Source organism: Gasterosteus aculeatus, chromosome 13, assembly GCF_964276395.1.
Source record: "Gasterosteus aculeatus chromosome 13, fGasAcu3.hap1.1, whole genome shotgun sequence".
Taxonomy (NCBI): domain Eukaryota; kingdom Metazoa; phylum Chordata; class Actinopteri; order Perciformes; family Gasterosteidae; genus Gasterosteus; species Gasterosteus aculeatus.
The window spans coordinates 7,086,958-7,102,212 of NC_135701.1; positions in this window are offsets into that span (position 1 = coordinate 7,086,958).

Consider the following 15,255-nt stretch of genomic DNA (forward strand, 5'->3'; position numbering starts at 1 on the left):
GGCGGCGGCGGCGGCATCTCGGATGACAGCCGTTTACACGTGTTGGATATTAAGGCAACACCTGTCAACATTTCAATTATCCCCTTCATTAAATGCGCTCCACTCAAATCCAGTGAGGCACAGGTGGCCTTTTTACAACACGCCGGTTTGCGTAAGTATTGCGAAGAATTCTTTATGACGCCTGCAACCTAAACTGTGCTATCGGGAACTTTACCTGGGACTTTGCCCCCACCTCCGGCATGCAGTTGTCTGAGGCATTGTCACTCATACATCCCTGAGTGCCAATGAAGGAGTAACGCATGTGTGTGGACTTGACTGCGAATATGCGCATGAATGCTCTGGTGCACGTGTGCCTCTGTGAGTGTTTGTGAGACTCCGGGAGGAACCGGCGGTGAGAGGGATGGAAAGAACGAGGGAGCAGCAGGGAGAGGAGAGGAGAGGTAAGCTAAAGCTGCATGACGAGTGCGTCGGGGCACAGGGCCCCCGACCTGGAGCCACCGCCCCGAGCACAGGTACACCGCGTCCAAGCAGACGCCGAGGGACAGAGGACAGATTTCCTCATGGAGAGGGACGCCTGAATACACATCGATACACACTCACAGCGTGCACAAAGACAGTGGGAGATGGAGGGGGCAGTTTTGCATCTTCTTTTCTTCTACGCCTTGAAATGTTAAAAAAAGTTGACTTGCAGTCCTAAGCAGAATGCACAGTGCGTACGAGGTGACTGGGGGGTACATCAGTACATTCGCAAGTTGCTTTTCCTTCACCGAGGCAGCAGGGAAAGAAAAAAGATTAGCAACAAACATCCATGTTGGGGCAAGAATAATGCAAACGATAACTGGTGCTTGCTGTAATCCCCAATGTAGTGCAATGCGAGTGAAGCTTGTCTGATTGACATATTTAATACATGCCCTGTGATGATTCTGTTTGCATTGGGAGTATAAAAAAAAAGGATAATGCTCACAAACAGATAAAGCCGCCGCGGAAGTCGTGCATAAAGTGCTGTGAATGATAATTACCAAGAGAAAATTAGAGGGGGGGGGATCTAATTATACATTCCTTTCCTTCAAAGTAAAGAATAATAATAAATAAAAGATTGTGTAGTGGGGATAGACAATAGATGTGATTGACAAGGAGATGAAACAGTTCCAGGGCGTCAAAATGAACATATTTCAATGTGACACGGTGTTCTCAAGGAGAGCGTCGTTGAAGAACAGTGCCGACAGCTATCACAGGAAACGTCTCGTGTAAAGTCAAATCTTACACTTCTAATGTGTTGTCGTCTACCCACAGGAAGGGGGCGAAGAGGAAGGAAAGAGGTAGAAAAAAACAAAAAAAAAACATTTTTGAAGGATTGTGACCAATCTTGAGTTTCTGATTGGCAAGTGTTGTCCCTCGGGGTTAGTTTGGAATTGTGAGGGCGGAACAACCGTCAAGATACCTAAGTGGGATTCCTACAATTGATGGCGAGACAGTTCTATTACTGACGTGTCATACTTTTCTGAACCTGTCTGAGCCTGTGAGAGGATGTTGGTGACAGAGATGAATTCAGGTCCCAAACGGTTGGCTAATGTTGTATACAGAAACAACCTATTGATTTCAGCTTTCAGCTTATTTAGGGTGTTGGGTACAATTTTAGAGCAAGGAGATGCTCGCCTAGCAACACACACACACACACACACACACACACACACACACACACACACACACACACACAGTAGGATGGAGGCGTCATTCTTCATTCTGCAGCAAATTGTTTCAAAGTAAATAGTTGTTTGCAGCTATAATTAATTTTTTGAATCCTGCCTTCCGCTGTTTTCGATCTTTGAACAAAAACTTTCTCATTTACAATGTCAGTCTTAATTCCAAATAAGGTCACATGACAAAACTAGAAAAACTATCGGAAGGAAAGACGTTACTTAATGAGCTTCAGCGGCGTTGATATCAAAATGGTCAGAATTGAACATGTTCGCAGACCAAATGGACGAGGATGGCGGGTTTGAGAGACAGGCCCCCGAGGCCTCTGGAGGTCAGTAACTAAAAGGTTATGGCAGATAGGATATGTCAGTGCCGTGACTGCTAATAAGTAAATAATCTGTTTGATCTCCAATTGGGGTCAGGGGTTTCGTCTGAGGTTAACCCTAAGAGGTCATTAGGTTACAATCGTTATTTTTTTGCTTCAGCTCACAGACATTCATCCAATCATTGCATTGTGCCCAGTAGAGCGGGGGCCATTCAGCTTTTGACACAAATCAACATGACGAAGAAAAGCAGCCGGGCTGCTAAACGGGGCGACCGGACGACCCAGAGTGCCGAGCGCAGACGTGAGCGGCTGTCTCACCGCTTTGACTAACCGGACGGGACAGAGCGTAATGCTTCTCGTGCCAATCAATGATATTTTTATTGACCAGAGAAAATAGCTTTGTCAATGCACTCTCTCTGATTAACTAACCTCAACATTGATAGTATGAGCGATTGACCGCGAGCATCGGAGTGCTCGTCAGAAGGGCCTGGGGGGGAGAGGTGTCCCGGTCTCCTGGACACTGGGGTGCTGTTAACATTGCAGCAGGAGGATAAAATACTTGACAAAGCCTGCTGAACACAAGGCACGGAGAGTGAGCTTTAAACTCCCAGAACCGTATGAAAATAAGCTTTTGGACTGTCTGCTGCATTTGCCTTTTTATGTCGGTATTCTTTTGTGCCTCTATGATGAAATCAAAGATGTGTTTTATCATTGTGTGGGCTGGATGTTTTTCTCTGCAGATGCTCTAATCAGCTTTAATGGCAGTGTCAGCTTGTGATTTAAAACAGAAAAAGAAAACTCTGCGTGCTTGTTGACAAGAGGGTTTTTATTTGCAGCTAAATAATTTGTAGGAATCCGAGGTATAAAATCTTTTAAAGCTGTTGAAAAAAAAAATGATTGGGTCCAACGGTGTTGACCGGTTGATGACCTCTTGAGAAAGCACAAACCTGCCTCCATCAAATAACAAGAACCCTTCTCTTGTGTATTTGTCCTAGAACATTTTGCAATATATACAACACAAAACTAAAGATACTTAAGATACTTAAAAAGAAAAACATCTGAAACTATTACTTTATGAGCTGCGCTCTACGTTGGGAAATGCGAGACTTTGCTCTCCAAACTAGATACGTTTCCCTAAAATAACGTTGTCTCCGGACTGAGAGCTCACATGACAAACACGGGAATGCACGGGTGACAACACCCCAGCGTGCTGCAGAGAGGGAACTGATAATGCCGCTTCATGAGGTTTGTGAGCATTTAATGACCAATTCAACAGGAAGAATGTTCCTGTCTAAAGCCAGCTTGGCCGTCTTTGCTTTTAACCACGTCTGCGTGGAAGTTTGGCCTACAATCCTAAAGTTGCATTGTAATACGTCAGGAAATGCAGTCGGTCAACCGGCCCTTAATTCATTTTGGCAGACATTATACGTTGCAGGCTTCTAATTTAACTGCTGTCTATTCAAGCTCGACACGCTTGTTCACAGCGGAGCCTCGTTTAGATATTTCTTGCTTTGTTTCTTAATGTTCAACCGCCTCCATCATGACTGACACACGCATGTAGCAACAGCTTTTAAACCAATGGAACATCAGCCCCGACTTGGCTCGTAGCACTCGGCAGCCAAATTGCTACATCAGCTTAGTTGAATTTAAAAAATATTTATAGTTGTTTACTTCATATCGGACTACGTGCTTATGATATTAACCGCGACGCTGTGATATTTCTCCTGCCTCGGCGTAAAATCGATATGTTCTGAATAAACCTGAGTGGCGTCTCGGCCCGGGCGGCGGTTTGTTGCGACGCCGTTGAGTCGGAGTGAGTGAGTGTTTAAAAAGGTCTGATGGAGAGCCATTCATCCAGACATTCTAGACAACTTGCTGATAGGGAATATAACGTCTCGATGGCTTGTTATCGACTGTTATGGTGTTTCATCGTTTAGTTTGATCAGTGAAATCAAATTCTGGCCCCCGGCCAGGCTGCCATTACCCACCGAGTTACGGCGAGGGGGCCGAAGGGGGCCGAGGAGACTCTCAGGTCGGCGTGGGCACGTCTGCCTGTGTGATGTGAAACAGAGGGAAAAAAGATGGCATTAATGTCCATTTGTTATCTCTCTGCTCGGGTGGAGACATCGGCTGGGAGCCTATGAAGTCAGCAGTGTGCAGCCGGGGACGGGGCGCAGAGGACAAGGCGGTGCCCGGCTAGATCCCTTAAAGATGTTATTAATGGCCATGGGCACACACGCACACGCACATGCACACGCACACGCGCACTCTCTCTGTTTGCAATGCATAACTCAGTAGTAAGCCTCTTTCTGTGTCCTGTCCCGAGAGATGATGAGCAGAAAGCAGAACAGGGTGACTTGATAATCCTGCTGTATTTATACTCCACCCTGCTGACTTTTGCACTTCCCACCCTTCTCGGTTCCTTCTCTCTTTCCATTTCTTCTTCATTACCTACATATTCGATCCTATCTGGCTTTATTTTTCTTCCTTTTTCTTTTGCCTAACCGTCTTTCTTATATTGTATTTCACATCAGTTTTTTTTTGGTTTTTTTTATTATTCCTTCAGGGTGCTTTAAACTTTCCCCATTTCCTCTATTTCCATTGCGTTCTTCCAGGGGATATCATTCTTTTTTTTCATTGCATCTCCTACTTTTCTTTTAAAGTTATAATCAAAGATCAGAGAGCAAATGTGCCCAACCACTTTCCTTTCTTCTGCATTCCTCACAAACACCAGATCTTACCATCAATTTAACTACGCACTTTCTCTTTGCTATTCACTCCTTTTACTATGGTTTCTGTTTTCTTTCCACTTAGAAGGCATTTCTTGTATGTATGTAGCCGTGTACCAACATCAACAGGACCAATAAAACACATAGAAGACAAGTAGTCATTCAAAAACAAACACAGGCAAAAAGAGAAAGATGGGGAGGGTGAAAGAGTCTGAAAGCTGGGGGGGTGGGGGTCCTCTTCTCAGACTCTGTGCCAGAGGTGAGGGGGGCGGGGGGGGGGGGGGCAGATGGATTAGCAAATGTCAATGTGAAAAAAACAAAATGGGAAAACGCAAACCGTTTGTCAGCTATGGTTAGTGTTGTTTCCTTATGCCTGAGGAGTTTTTATACATTACTGCAAAAGGAAGCTCTGAGGCAAACTTTTAACACCTAGAAAAAACAACTGCAAGGTATTCTCACCATACACGACCAAAAGAATAAAAACCCAGAGTACAATTCTACCCAAATCAACAACAGTGATTCACTTTTGTTTCTCTGTTTCGTTTCACTCCCACTTTGAAATTTGTGATATCAGCTGCTTCTGGATATTTTACTGCTTTCTTTTTATCATTACCTACAGTTTTATTTCGTGAATCATTTCTCTATGCCCCTTATATCGCCCCTGGAACTCAAGAAAGCCTGAGGTGCTTCCATGATTGTAATGACTGCAATACCATTTGTTTTAATAGCTTCCACCAATGTACTCTGTTAATGCAAAAAAACAAGTTTAACTAATTCCTCCTATTATGTGGTTAAGTGTCGGCTTTTAAAGTGGCTGAATTCCAAAGCGCTGCAGGGTCGGTGCTTTCGTTACAACTCTGAGAATATTAACACTGATGTTAAACTGATGTGCTGGCTCAGCCGCCACAGATAAAACTGTGTGGCACAGTAAAGCTGCCGCAGCTTCCGTGGCATTTTTTTTCTTGTGATCAAGAAACAACGTTAAGAAAATATTTTTACAAAAAAAGTATGATTATACCATAATTATAATTAATTATACCATAAATGTCCACGTTGGGATCACTGCTCTGTCCACAGGCTCCACTACGGCATCTATGCGCATGCTCCTACCACTCGCATAGTTTCGCAGTCTAAAAGTTTGATAACCTCAACTGTCTTGCATGAAAAACGTCCTCCAGTTCCGTCGCTGACAGTCATTATTCATTAACAAATGAATACGCTGGTATTAGTGTGAAAGAGAAATATGCACCAATGGCACGATAGACATTACTCTTTGTCTTTTATCATATTTTATGATCTCATTTTCTGCCTTATTGATTTCTCATTTCACTCCCTCTCTTAAAGTCTCTCACGCCGTCTTCCCCATCCTTCCTCCACTGATATGCCACACAGAGGCGCAGACGACTTTGACAGCTTGTAAACCAAGATAAGGAGGCTGAAAGCACAGCTCACTTTGACATATATAAGCTCATCTTTACAACTACTTCATACAATCTTTGCCCTTTAACTCTTTTCTTTATTTCGTCTCCTCGCGTGCCTGGATGCCAACTTTTACATGTCGAGTTTTGACATAAAGAGGTCACTGGGGTCAATTGCGCAGCAATTTGGCGTGTGTGTGTGTGTGTGTGATGTAAGGTTTGTGTTTAAAGGCGGACATGCTGCTGTCATAAACGTTACAGGTGACACAAAATGCTCTGTGAATCCCAGAACCTTCTCATTCAACAATTTTATTGGAAACGCCACGGTTCGGTTTGCACTTTTCTCATCTGAGTGTGTCCAAGGGAGAGAAGGAAATTGACACATCTGCAGAGTACGAGCACTTAAGCTCGGGCATCGGCAGTAGAGGGGGCGCGGCCTTCTCTCGTTAACTTCAAAATAAAACACTCCCCCAGTCAATAGCCCCGGGCTGTAAACCCCCCCCCACCCCCCCCGCCTGCATCACGACTCTGGAGCTGTGTGCCTCCAAACTTTCCCTCTAAACACATGTATTCATACGCCCTGATGATTCATACTCGTCTTCGAAAAATCTGCACGATCCTCCACCGGTCCGCTCTATGTAATGTTTTATTGTACCGCGGTGTATCACGATAGCATCTTTAATTTGGAGTGATGCATGCGAATGAATATGTAAGGAATAAACAATTCCTGGGTATCATCCACATGGATCAGTCTCTTTGCCGTGAGGCTGGAAGGAAAGGAGAATAGGGAAGACAATCAGGGGAATAGACAATTGAAGTGGTGTTAAAGGGAAGAGGGATGAGAGGAATTGTTGTAGAAAAGGTATGTAGGAGGATAGGAAAAGTCATGGAGGGAACAAAGGGAGTGCAGAAGGAAATGAGGCCATGGAGAAGGATCGAGGCCGGAGTTTGGAGAGTTCTTCTTCCAGATAATACCTCACATGGAAAATCTCAATCTGAAATTTGTCAAACGCTCCCATTAAAGTCCTATGAGCAAATATATCTCCTATCGTGTAGTCTATCAGGCCAGCGGATTAATTAGAATGAATGACAGCTCCACCCGTCTCCCAGATGTTGGAGTATATCAACGTGTCCATGCTCCGCCTCCTCCGACTCAGCCTAATTGAAAATGAATAAATATATTTTCTTCCGAGTTAATCTAATGTGATTTAAGAGATTAATCTTGTGGGCGTCAGACGGACGCTGCGGCGATCTACATCACACTGCCACCCCGAACACCACCGGTGGTGTGGACACGTGAAACATCCAGCTCACTAAGACCGGAGCGCTCACTGAGAACGTTTACAACCTATAACAGCCAAAACACTGGTGAGGTTTCAATAAAATGTCTTGAATATAAATAGTTAGCAAAAGAAATGAGGATTATTGTAGGGCAGGCAAAGGGCCGAATAGTGTCAACATCCCTCTATCAACGTATGTGAACCACCTAATGCAGCGCACTCCTTAAACAGATGCTAATCACTTTCATCAGATAAGAGACCGCGCTTTATGAAGTTTAATATATGGAGACACACACGTTCACATGCAGTCGTGCTGAGTGATGCAGCGAGGCCGGCTGATTAATAAGTCGGGATGCGATGCAATCTCCGTCTTTATTAAGATGTTGAAAGACACAAGACGCTAAGCCACACACACACACACACACACACACACACACAGAGTCACACATACAGTAGAGCCTGACACGGGGAATGTGCTTCATGAATGACCACACGCAAACACCACAATATAGAAAGGTGATTGGATTTAAGGACTGTGGAAACATCCAATGACACAAGGAGAGTGTGCGAGTGTAAATGTGCAAACGTGTCTTTACACAATCAGCAGGAGTAATTGCACAAGAGGTGGTGTGTTAAGAGTTGTGGAGCATGAGGGAGAAGGATCTTTTTTGGCCAAAGAATAATGGCCAAAATGAGTGCAGATGGAGGAGGCAGATGGTTTCATTTGTGATGGGTAGCCCTGGGCTGCCAGGGTGCTGGATGGGTAATGGATGTAGCTCCATGGAGCCCAAGGCCCTTCCTGTGGATTGTGGCTCAGTGTCAGTCACATGTTGATAGCATGTGATTCTTTAATTGTCCAGAAGCCGGTGAGAGTAATTTGACTCTGCGACAGAAGGGCAGCGGGCGAACCTGCCAAGCCGCACTTGATAACCTGTGACAAGTGTAATAACACACTTCTATGTACAAAACATGCACTTCTTCTTTTCACATCTCTTGCTGCATCTACGGATCTATCCAACACGGCATTTATTTATTATCGCAGACTAAATGTTGAGAACGTTTGGGTGACAGTAGGGGAACTTCGGATTTCTCCATGCCATTTTTAATACAAGCTGAATGTTCTACGAGTTAAAGAGATGTGAAAACTACAGCAATAACAGGAAACATCAGGAAAGAATGGCGGCACTCGCTAAGACAAACTGTCGGATCCAAGAGACTTAAGAGGAAAAAATGACCAAAAGAGAGGACAGATGTGGACAAGATAAGGTCAGGCAGATGACATTTTCACTGCCTTTTCAAACTGCAATGTGTTTTGTGTTAGAAAATTGTATATTTAAAAATTGGCAAAAGACTTTTCTCAATTCCTTAAATTAAACTCTCTCCCCGGTTAAAGGAGTACCAAAACTCATACATCGCTCCGCAAAAATGGCACAACCAAGAAACAGAGAAGCAGAAGTTCCCAAAAGGAGGGTGATTGTATATTCAAGGCGACGTTAAAATGATCTGCGCCTCAAAACCACGGGATTATCAAGCCACATCTGTTGGCCATTCACCGGCTGCACATGCGCTAATCATGATGTGAAGAGTAATTACCATTATGGATCTTTGTGAATGTGTGAAGCAAAAACAGCAGGGGCAGCGTTTTCTTTTTGTTGTATAACTTTTCACATTCCAGAGGGGCAGTTGAAAGAGTTAAGAGTGACAGATCTTTGGACATGTCGCCGGCAAAACATCTTGTGGTGCCTAGATAATAAGAAACAGAGGGAATATGAGTGTGTGTGTGTTTATAAAAGGCCATATTTAAAAAAGCTTTGCTTGTGTGTGTGTGTGTGTGTGTGTGTGTGTGTGTGTGTGTGTGTGTGTGTGTGTGTGTGTGCGATGCATGAGGGTGATGCTGTCATGGTAAAGGGTCAAATATGACTAAGACGTGTGCAGGTTTTGTGTGTCAGGCTACATACACACATGTGTCCCAGCCTCATTTTAGAAATGATTTCAGTCCATCCTAACTCACCTTAAAACGAACATCACAAGACTATTCATCCTCTCTGGGCATGCGGATGTCGGTGTAAACAGGAAGTAGATTGGTTGCTTAGTTAGTGGATATTTTCCACTGTATTTCCCACATACACCCTTGATCAGACAAAGGGGCAAAACGTTTTTCTTTTCAATTTTAGTTACACAACTGCAGCTCTGTTCCAACAACATATTTTGGTCTATGTCTCTCACTGGTTTCCTTGCTTTTGCAGTGGTCTCACACTCTGCCGGGTCACTAGAGCTTTTGTTTGTTTTTACTTTTCCTGTGAACTTCACAATAGTTGGGCACGACCAGCTAAGCACTGATAACATCGGGAAAGTCCTCTGTTTTATATCCGTTACCCTCCTCTGAGCTGCGAAGCGTGACTCAGAACGACACGTCCCGATGGACACGTCTGCAAGAACCAACCCAGCAACAAACGTGTGGTTTCTGCCCGGCCACATCGCAAGCGAACACGCCGCCGTTGGCGGTTTCAAACACCTCTGTTTTTTTGAGGAGGTCAACTGGTATCACAAAACCAGTTGACCTCTCTTCTCTTCTCCCTCTCCCTTCTCCTCTCCTTGTCTCATCTCTCATAGACAACCCAGCAATTTGCCTTAATCCATATTGACTGCTCCACCATGACCTCACTCCATAGGGTCCAGGCCTGAGGATTTACTCCTAGACAGCCAATCTAAACAACCTGATATAACTTCTTTTTCTCAGTGTGACTGTGTCTGTGTGTGTGTGTGTGTGTGAGAGAGAGACCCACAAAAACGTTGATGTGAGTGTATGTAGAAAATGTGGCAGAGCAGCGACTGTGTGTGTGAGTAAAGCTTTTCACTATCAGCCTTTGGCATGATGAATGGGACAAAGATGTAAAGTCAGAGATAAACCAAAGGCCCAGAGGCTCCCTGGGAGCCCGGCCATAAAAGTCTCTTTTCACAACCAATCGTTAGCTCCATACATGCGGGCATAGGCCATGCGGCCGCGCACATGCATTTAAACAGCTGATGGCTACGTGAAGCTAAACAACCACTTGCAGAAATAAAACCCTAACACAGTTTGACAATAAAGGCGAAATCGTTACGTGAGGGTTTCTTTGATTTCTGACCGATTGTTTCTCGACTCTATGTTTCTATATAATTGTGTGCTTTCTTTTGTTTTCCCGCTGCGTGAATACACGTTATTGTGCAGAATGTATGTGGGTTTGGCACGTCGAGTATTTCATGAGTATATGTTGTACCACCAGCTGGGTCAATTTCAATCTCTTTGCTTAATTAATGGTTTGCCTCTGGCACCACTGTGAAGAGAGCGCCGATCTGCTCCTTCAGCTTTTTCAGCTCGCTGTGTACACACAAACAATACACGGGCGCACACTCCAACAGGTGCACGGATTGTGTGGGAGGACCAGCAAAGAACCAACGGCAGCAGCATTGCATCGCTCACATACAATTGCGAGCTCAAAGAGAAGATATGCACCCTTGCATTTTTTTGCATGTATTTCATGGTTGATGATTGGAAGCTAAGCAGTTTCTGTGAAACAAATTATTTGTCTATTTGGCTGCAGAAACCTCAGAAAACTCAAAGACCATAGGCGTGTAAAAAAAGAAATGTGAATTTAATGGCATTTTTTAAGGACTTACATCACATCCTTCCCCAAAACCTTCAGTTTTTCCCTTTTCATGACCCTCCGTCATTGTCTAAATTTGTTCCATTATTTGTTGGCCTGCCAAGACAATCCTCTATCCAGCCCTCCACTTCCCCATAGCCAGCAAACTCTCCTCAATCTGTCCTCTCCCATTCATCCGGAGCCCTGAAATGCGGATGCAGCCCTTGTGTTGGGTGTTTACGTATTCTGCCCTTGTAGGAGGCTGGCATCTATGACTTTGGAAACCACCGCAGACACTTTTCAGGGCAGTGCTCTTTTTCTTCCATGCGGAGTTATTAAGATGCGTATGTTTCATTTATGATCAGAGCCTTTTCAAAGAGGGATCTCTTGTCAGAATCAAGCTTTGTCCATATCTTCCATATATCTTCAGCATCATTCTCTGTCTCTCTCCATTTCCTTATCACCTTTATCTTGCTGAGGCTGTCATGCCTGTATGCTAGACCCTCAAAGAGAGTACCCCCCCCCCCCCACACACACACACACATTTCTTCCTGTGTGCAGCAAGCACTTGTCACACAAGGATTGCAGGACCCTCAGAGCACCAGGGGTAAAATCCCAGCTGATTCCAGTTAATACCAGAAAAAACAACATCAGACGTGACGTGTCTGATGAGCTATTGTTTCGCTGGCACGGAGAGCGTATCTAAAATATATCCTGTGTCATCTCTGTAATGGAACAGGGGACAAATCTCTCAGGTTTGTCAGTTTGCGATTGGTTTAAATAGGCCAGTGAATAGCAAGAGAAAAGCTGAAAATGGGTAAAGCAACCAAAAGGCAATCGTGATAGATTTGGTCAAATTGGAGCTGGGCATGAAAAGGTATGTGTCATGCGTCATGGAAGTTAAATCTTCTCTCAGCGAAAAAAGTATTCAATGCTTAATTCAAGTCCTTTAAGTGAATGCTTGTTTGTCTTTGCTGTCCTGAATGGTGCTTGAGAGCTTTTGGTTTCAACTGGATGTCAAAGTTGTCTTGTAAAAAATGCGCATGTCAAATTAAGTTATCCACACAAGTGTTTTCTGATCTTTATATTTATGTATGGAGATCATATGTATCCTTGGTTCAGGTTGAGCTACTGCGACCGAGCCTCATGCCACGCTGGCACGATGCGGCGCTGCAGATGCAGGAGACGATCCTTTTTTGATCCTCTGACCAGATCCATATATGTCCGTTTCTTCTTGTGTGTGTCCGTTGTTGTTAGAGGATTTCTAAGTCACAAAAAGGCACCAAAAGTTGAACACACTGATTTTTAAAAATCCTTTCCTGCTCCCCGGCACAGCTGAGCATGCTGAGCCAATCAAATCAGTGCAAGACTCATGACTCCTGACCCTTTGGTTTGGTGTGACCTGCTGAGAGACCGCAGTGCAGTACTCAAGGAAAACGTGGTTCAAATCCAGGACAAATAGCGGTGGATAAAAGAAAATAAAATCTCTCTCTAATCACCTCTATTTAATGCAAAAGCTTCATGACAGCAAAAATGCAAATGATCAAAGGCAGCAATTAATGCAGATGCGTTTGGCTAAAGTGAACAGTGACCCCGTCGCAGTATCGTAACTGTGTGACTAATCAACCCGCTGGCTCCCTGAGTTAGGCGGCTGCATAGTGCCATTCCTCCTCTCCTCTAACCTACTCCCCCCCCACTACCCGTCACCACGGGGGCCTCGGGGCCCGAAGTGGTGCACGAATCCACAGGAGAGCTGTCAGGTGGTCCCGTGTCCCGCCCGGGGCATGGAAGTGAGAGAGAGACAGAGAGGCCAGTGGGACGCTGCTACAGGTGAGTAAGTGAACATGCTTCATGGGTGGCCGACAGCGAGCGGATCGAGACACGCTGGCACTCATTTGTCTTTGAAAAAGATTCATCCGTCTCCTTTGGTTCGCCGCGTTTCCTCAAGATGTGAGTGATTGACGTGGGGTGGGCGGGGGGGGGGGGGGGGGTTGTTTCCGTGCTGCTCAGGCATGACACACGCCAGTGAAACAAACGTCTGATGTGGGGCTCTTTTGCTCAACCCATATTTAGTGCAATGCACAGTGCGTTTTCTACCTTCAGGCAAACACGGCAGGATACAAAAATGTCCACTATTTTGGTCTTGCGTGGACTTGTAAACTGCATGAAAAACATATGTGGGGAAAAGTTTCATCTGGTCTGTGACAATGTTTCATGGTCTCAGACATGATTGAAGTCATTTTTCTTCTGGATCACAGGAGACAAGAGTAATGGGTATTATTTAATGAGCCCATGTCCCAGACATGTCCAAGACATTAGCCTTTTAAATATCCTGTGGCCTCCTGACATTAAAAAAAAAGTCTCAGATGGACACCAGATGTGTTCCTCTGGATGTTCATGTTATCCTCCACATGCATGCACTGCTTTGCAGTGAACACTCTCTAAATGTCTTTGTCTTGTTGCCTTTGGCAACCTTCTGCTCTCATTGCTCGCTCCCCGGTGTTTCCGGTGGTGAGAACCGGTCACATGCTGAGAATCCCACCAGTCCGACACCACTGAGCTTCCACTCACCCACTGCTCTCAACGCGGTGCGCCCGGGGAGATGGTACTGTTTGATGAGGCAGGGGATACAGGCTGAGATCCAAAGAGGGGGCATTACTGTTGCACTGTGGCTCAACAATTATCCCCAATTGTTATACAGACCGTCATTGGGTTTGGGCGACACACAAATATCTGCCTCTAGCTGTTGAAGGAATAAGGGGGGCTGTAAAGGTGAATCTCTCTTTTGTTTGTGTTGGTGTAGGATTGAAACGTATTTGACAATCAACAGTTATTTTCAAACAAAAGCGTTTTCAACGTAACACAGGGGCTGCATGTTGGGGGCAGTGGGCCATGTCCAAATGGACTAAAAACCTTTCCCCTTTCATTCTAGCGTTTTGACTGAACAACAAGTGAATTCACAGGCCAACGTGGACGACGGTTTATGATGCAAATGATTTGGTTGGAAAAAAAGTTGCTGATTGGCACAATGGCCCCTCAGGCAGCAGCACGCATTTGAGACGCTGGCGAGAGACACGTCTCTATCCGATAGATCTCTCTCTCTCATTCTATGCTAAAACATCTCAGTGGAGGCCAGGCCTGCTTGGCCTCTCTGTCAGCAAATGTCACTGCTAATTATGACAGGCTCCTTGTTCCCTAACAAGTCAGCGTTGGCGCTCCCAGGTCTGTCGGACTGGGTCCTACAGATGAATTGGGCTCTCAACGTCCCCGGTTCTCCGAGTAGTGCTGCACCAAGGTAATTGCTCCAATATCCTGAGCTGCAGGCATACATAGTGCTGACAAGTTGGTATTAGTCAAACATGGCGGTTCAGAGGGCGGCTCCGCGTGCTTCTGGCCCGCTGGCCAGCAGGTGTGACAGTCCGGTGGGTAGACGTGTAACGCTGATACTCATCACACAGGAATGGTTAGATTTTGTAATGTGAATGATGTCTTACGCGCCTTTGATAGCGGATCTCGTGCAAAATTCTGAGACTGTCAGCTATTCCAAATCAAAAGTACTCCCCGAAGGCTTGATTTGGGAAATAAAACGAGCATATGGTCCCATTTAACCTCTTGTAGTATCAAAAACCATGCAGATGCATTTTTGCTTTTATTTACCCAGGTTTTAGGATAGATGTATGCCACTGGGCTCTTGGCTACTTCCCCTTTAAAGTGGAGACGTATACACAATTGATTGTGGTTATAACCGCATTGCAAAATGTCCTTTCATCAACAACACTGTTGCTATTGATAATAAAACACGGGCAAACTAAGCAAAACAATGGAGTTTTTTTTTTCTTTTTGTAATTTGGCAGAGACCGAAACGTTTTCAACAGATGTTTTCAGTGATTGTGTGAGATGCTCAACAAAAGCTGCTTGTTCAACTTGTATTAATCGGCCCAATTTGAGTGTCATGCTGCAGTAATGTAAGGTCAAAGCTCGCGATTAAATCAAAAGGGCGGTGTTTTTTTTGTGCCTGATCCATGTGTTCAGTGAGGTGATGAGTCAGTCCCAACGCCGCCCCGCCTCGGGACTTGGGTGATAGATGTTACATTTGGGGGAACCGGATTGACCTCGGATCACCCCGGATCGTGTCATCAGACAGGGCGCAGAAGGATGACATCATGATTCATGAAGAAC